The sequence below is a fragment of the Mirounga leonina genome, unplaced genomic scaffold, assembly GCF_011800145.1.
Source record: "Mirounga leonina isolate KUSES-001 unplaced genomic scaffold, KU_Mleo_1.0 Mir_97, whole genome shotgun sequence".
Taxonomy (NCBI): Eukaryota; Metazoa; Chordata; class Mammalia; order Carnivora; family Phocidae; genus Mirounga; species Mirounga leonina.
This window is the reverse complement of record NW_023270889.1, coordinates 602,570-608,830: the sequence shown is the minus strand read 5'-3', so window position 1 is coordinate 608,830 and position 6,261 is coordinate 602,570.

The window sequence follows — 6,261 nt, the reverse complement described above, 5'->3', positions numbered from 1 at the left end:
ACACCAGTCTCTTTCTAGTTCACCGGGCTCCAGCCAGTGACCTCTCTGTCTCTGTCTCTCTTCCCTGAACATGCCACACCTTCCCTCCTCAGGGCCTGGGCACTTGCTGTCCCCTCTGCCTGGACTAGCACCGCCCACGTCACCACCGTTGTCATCCCTCAGGTCTCAGCCCGAGGTGCACGGCCCCTCCCAGACCTCCCAGGCAGATGCAGCAACCCTTCCCCAGTCCCTCTCTGTCCAAGACTGTTTGCAAGTCTTTCATTTATTTAGTTTTCTGGGCTTTTTGTTCTATTTTCCCTAACAGAACGTAAGGACACGAGGAGGAGAGGGACTCTATTCTGATCAGCATAGCGGCCTTAGCATGAAGCCTGCAAGCAGTAGGTAGTCAATAAATACTTGCTGAGCAACTGAGTCCCTTAAATTATTTGGCCCTTTGTGTTTCAGGCCTTAGCCAAGCTCACTCCCTCTCCTTCAGGAACTGACTTGAAATCCATGCCTCCTGTGAAGTCCTCCCACTCCCAGACCCATTCTTCATAACTCCTTTCTATAATTTGTACCAGTTCTTTTTTTTTTTGAGAGGGGTGTGTTCTTAACAGGGTCTAATACATTATGAGAACTTCCAAGTGCCGAACGATAAACGCGAAACAATGGAAAATTTTATTGCTGTGGAGGGTTGCCCTTTTGTAAGTCCAGTTGCAGCATCCATATGTTATTGCTCAGCCAAGTCACTGGAGCAACACGTAATCAGGATCTCTCCTCACAGTGTGTGTGTGTGTGTGTGTGTGTGTTTCAGATAATTGACTCCAAGTGCGCCTCAAGCTCACTATTCTTTTTCTGGCTTCTCTTGCGGTTCTTAAGACAGGATATTACATAAACCTAGGATTCCAAAATATGTTCTTTTGATATTTATTATTAGAACACTAAATTCTAGAAATACAGTTCACCTTAAGAGGAATTTAAATTGCTTTTACACACATGGGGCTATTGCAATCATCAAGTACAAGACTCTGCCCTCCTTCGTGTACCTATTTTTACAGTTTGCAAAACACGTTTGAATTATTGATCTCATTTAACCCTCACAACCTGTGGAGCTGTCAGTGAAAAACTGACCCCCTTCTTACAGAGGAGGAAACCAGCTCAGAGTGGTTGGGAACCCCAACCTATGTCCCCAGTTGACCAGATATTTGGGGTGAAGCGCTTACCTAATCACCATCACAATAGAGTTTTCATAGTATAACTGAGTAACTCTGTAAAACATGACCATCAAAAAGCTTGATTATGGCGAGTTACGGATGTATGAGTACAGATCACAATCTGCTGAAGAACCAAGTTCTTTTCATCAAGAACGGGTTTCTGAGGTTTTCCTCATAAAGATCTCTGTTCTTTTTTTTTCCAATGTGGATGCCCCAGACAGGGAGGGTCCAAAGGCCAATGAGTTTTTGATGCTCTTTAGATAACTAGCATTTTTATGTGGAGTTTATTAGATTCTAGCCAAAAGCAATGGAGCTTTCTGCTTCAGTTCATCCGTGTAGGCTCATCTTGCACACATTTGTTTTCTCTCACAGGTTTCAAAATGCCGACAAAGCTCCCTCCTTTAGTACCACTTCAGTAACCCAGGGGTGATTTGTGCATAGGGTCAGAGTATGTGATATGTAGGTCTATACTGGGGAAATGAATCTGTGAAAATTACGCCAAGGATAAGTTAAGTCATCTCTCAAGGCCATCTTCGAAGCCTTCTTCTTCAGCCAACTTCTTCTGAAGTTGGAAGTATAAAACATCACTTAAATAAATGAACTACAACAACTACAGGCAGGCAATCTTTCCTCTAACCCATGATTTATTATAATGATCATTCAAGTGGAGGGGTTTTAGGCTTGTCCAATTCAAAGGACTGTCACATACCTTTGGCGGAAAGATACAAGGGATGATATTTTCCTTTTTAAAGAAACATTTTGTACACATGTACAATGTAAGCCTAGATACAGGAAAGCAAACTACTTCCTTCTAAAAGAACACAGGATATATATTTAGTACCTGATCACTTCCTTTTTGTTACATATCCCAGTGGCTACTATTTAGGGTAAGAACTCACTAATAATTGTGATATATGTATAATCTTTTTTAAAAAACAGTTTACAAACTTCTTTATATCACTTTATTTTATTCTCCCATCAGCTCTGTGAGCATCATTATCTTTGCTGACAATTGAGGAGACCAAGACCCAGAGCAATTAAGTAGCTTCTTCCAGACCACCCAGTGCCTCAATAACAGAAGAACTCAAACCGTGATTTCAGACTCTGCAATGTGTGCTTTCCACCACTGCCTTGCATTGTGAGAGCCTTTTAGTAGAGTTTTCTGGAACATTCAAGTTGGAGGAAGAGAAAATGCTAATTACATATCACTTTTGAGCCCTAATCACCACCAAATTCCTGGTAACAAATTCTTAATTGACTTGTTAATGAATTGGCCAAGATAATCCTCCTATTAGATAAAAGCTGCTAAATAATTGGAAGTTAGCTGCTTTTATTTCAAAGATGTGTGAAACCTGCGCCTGGCCATTCTATGGGGGGAAAAGGAAGCTGATTTCATAGTTATGAGGTTTTCTTTGCCCTCTCCCCATGCCCCATTTGAACAGACACACTCTGGAACCGTGTGGCTATTATTACAACATGACGATACAGAATTTGGTCCTCAGATACTAGACGATAACTTATAATGATTTATTATGCTAGCTTGACAGTCATCTTGGCCCTGTTTAAATGCCTTCGTTTCTGGGTCCCATTTTTGGAGTCGAGAACAAACTAACTGGTCCACACTTTACAGATGAACAGACTTGATAAGAAATAGAAAGGAGGCTGGTGCCAGGACAGCTTCTTGGGTGTGCGACCAGAGCAGTGGCCCAGGGTCCCCGTGCTCAGCAGGGCCTGCTCTTGCTTAATGCTTTGTAGTTGCCATGTTGAAATCCTTACGTTTTGAGCAAGGGGCTCTTCATTTTCATTTTGCGCTTAGACCCTCAAATTATGCAGCTGGTCCCGCTCGGTGCCACAGGACATTAGCCTCAGAGATAGTGATCCTGACAGGTCAGAGAGCTGCCAAGATTGTAGGTTTCCCAAAAAAACTTGGGGATAGGCCAACATACTGCTTATAGATTCAAAAAAGTGTGGGGTCAGGACTACACAGGAGCCACGGAGCCTCTAGTCCTCAGCAAGGGCAGAAGGCACTGCCCACCCCCCGCAGAAAGTCCCAGCTTAGTTGAAGCCAGCGAGGTGGCTGGTTCTCCTACCCCAAATGTCAGGAAAATATGGCGTTCCTCCAGGAATATAATGCTAGTCTCTTGTTTGGGGCCCTTTTCCCACATACCTACTTAACCTATTTAACGGAGTGTCAGGCATGGTCAGATGGGAAACAGGTTCAATATCCAGCAGGCTACAAGCTTTTGGATTTTTTAAAAACTCTTTTATTTTAGAAAGCATTTTTATTTATTTATTTTATTTTTAAAGATTTTATTTATTTATTTGAGAGAGAGAGAATGAGAGAGCATAAGGGGGGGAAGTTCCGAGGGAGAAGCAGACTCCTCGCTGAGCAAGGAGCCCGATGGGGGACTCGATCCCGGGACTCCAGGATCATGACCTGAGCCGAAGGCAGTCGCTCAACCAACTGAGCCACCCAGGCGCCCCGAAAGCATTTTTATTTTTAAAATTCTAACATTTTTACTTATTATAAAGCAATATTCATTGAGAAACACATTTCATTACTGATAAGGAGAAAAAAATTTAAAAACCACCCATAGTCCCACTCGTAAGAAGTGATCATTATTAACGTTTTACTACACATGTGTATGTATATATGCTTAAAAGAACATAAGGGATTACACTGTATATGGAATCATACAGTTGTTTTTCTTTTCATTTAATATTTTGAGAACATGATCCCATGCCATTAAATATTTTACTATTATATCACATTAAGTCTACCATTATTTTTAATCACGTTTTATAGTTTATTGAACTAACCTCTATGGCTTGATATTTAGATTGGTTCTCATTTCTTGCTATTTTAAACAGTGCTATGATAAACAGGTGTGTAGCTAAATTTTTGTAATCATCCATGCCTACTGTTTTAGAATAATTTTCTGGAAACGAGTCATCTGCGTGAAAGACATGAACATATTGAGAGATGCTTGTCCAATTGCCTTGCAGAACTGTTGTACGGATCTCCATTCCCATCAGCAGTATCTAGGAGTTTGGGAAGTGTTTTTAGTCATATAGAGACCCAGTTTTGTAACTGGGTGGGAGGTGGTGATTCACACCCAGCAAAGGCTCCTTCTGGACTCTCGTGGAATTTCTAGAATTGCAAAGGGTCAATGAGATGGGGGTGTAAACGGCAGTAGTTTTTATGATTTGTAGTCTAGGCAACTAGTGTGGGGTGAAAATTATCGTAAAGAGATTACTGCTGAGAGGTTGCCCAGATATTTTATTTGCCTATAATTGCACCTTCTCGTTATATGTAACAGCGTGATCACATGTGCTGAATCAAAGATTTATAAAAATTGCACTAAACCCATGTCCTGTAGTTTGAAAAACAAAACACAAAAAAACAAACCTTTGTGTCGTTTTTTTTTGTTGTTGTTCCTTATTCAATCATTAGTAATTATTGGTTAGTTTGGATTCCCTGCCCCTCTCTCCTTCCAGCCACCCTTAAGACTTTTCTTTTTTGTTCACTGGGGAAGCAGAGGTCCTGTGGTAGTTCTGACCATTCAAAAATGAGTTCCATATACTTCAGCCTCCTTTGTAAATAAAAAGTCCAGCTCAAATCTCTTTCATGTTTATAAACACTGAGCCTCCTAATCCCCAAGTCTCTTTTTGTATCAGATTTCTCTTTGGGGAATCCATATATAATCCCTCTCCACAAAGCAGGCCTGCATCTGGGCTTCTGGAAAAAAATCAATATGAGGGAAACACAAGTAAATCTACCAGAAGTGAAGCTGGAATTTAGAGGCTCAGTCATTCATAGGAACCCTCTTATTTATTTATTATTTATTATTTATTTATTTATTTTTAATCAACAAAGATTTTATTCTTGTACTATAGTGGTGATAGATACAGAAGAGAATCTGAATTCTTAAAAAATTATAGATCACACAGGGTCTTTCTAGCAAGTGGATGTGTAAAGTGCAGCATCATTTAAAGATAAAGCTCCCCTGTGGGTTATGGAAGATACTCCAAGAATATACTTTAATGTCAGGAAGAACCAAGACCCACCAATATGCGAGGCAGTCTTTTCCAGTGACTAGTGGTTTGGGTGTGTGGTTTGTTTACTTTCCTACACAAAAATGCAATGGATTATATAACCTCTGGAGTGGGCAGTCTTTGAATTCCCATGGTACAATGGCTCATTCTTTTTAAAATGCATTTAGTATGAAGTGACCATTTATCATTAATAAGAGCATACGTTATTTTCCTGATCCCACCTCTTCTGTCTCTTTCTCTTGATATCCCTGTTTTGTTTCCAGCTGCCCGCCTACATTAATTTACTTTGCTTTTAGAGCTTACTCACACATCTCCTTTTAGTTTTCTTTGTAACAACTCCAACACATTTCTTTGTACATTTGTGATCTTTGCTTAGCTTTCCTCCCTTGTTTTTTCCACCAAGCCCTGTTTATTTTCATTTTCTTCCCAATGGTCTGATTTCTCTCCATGCCTGTCACATTTAATTGAGGTTTGCTGCATGATTAAGATGAAGAAAGTCTTTTCTTCTCATGCTCAAAAAGGAAAGTGCTGCTATATAGTTTCAGCTTATCCTAGATTACTACCTGTCTTGAATAAGATCCCCAATACCGTCCTTTATAAACCCAACCAAAGAACAGCTTTGTGCTCTGTGTAGAACACACCAGGGACAGGCAGTTTCAAGATTTGTTGTTCTGAATTCCCAATGTTGCTTTCTTAAACATGATGGAGCATCCTTTTCTTTTTTTAAGATTTTATTTATTCATTTGAGACACAGAGATAGAGAGAGAGAGAGCATGAGCTGGGAGAGAAGCAGAGGGAGAGGGAGAAGCAGGCTCCCCACTGAGCCAGGAGCCTGATGTGGGGCTCAATCCCAGGACCCTGGGATCACGACCTGAGCCGAAGGCAGATGCTTAACCATCTGAGCCACCCAGGCACCCATGATGGAGCATCCTTATCACCAGCTTCCCCCCTTTCTTCTCTCACTGCTCCTGCTATTGATGAATGTTTTGAGCTAGAGTTCACCCTTTTTGTC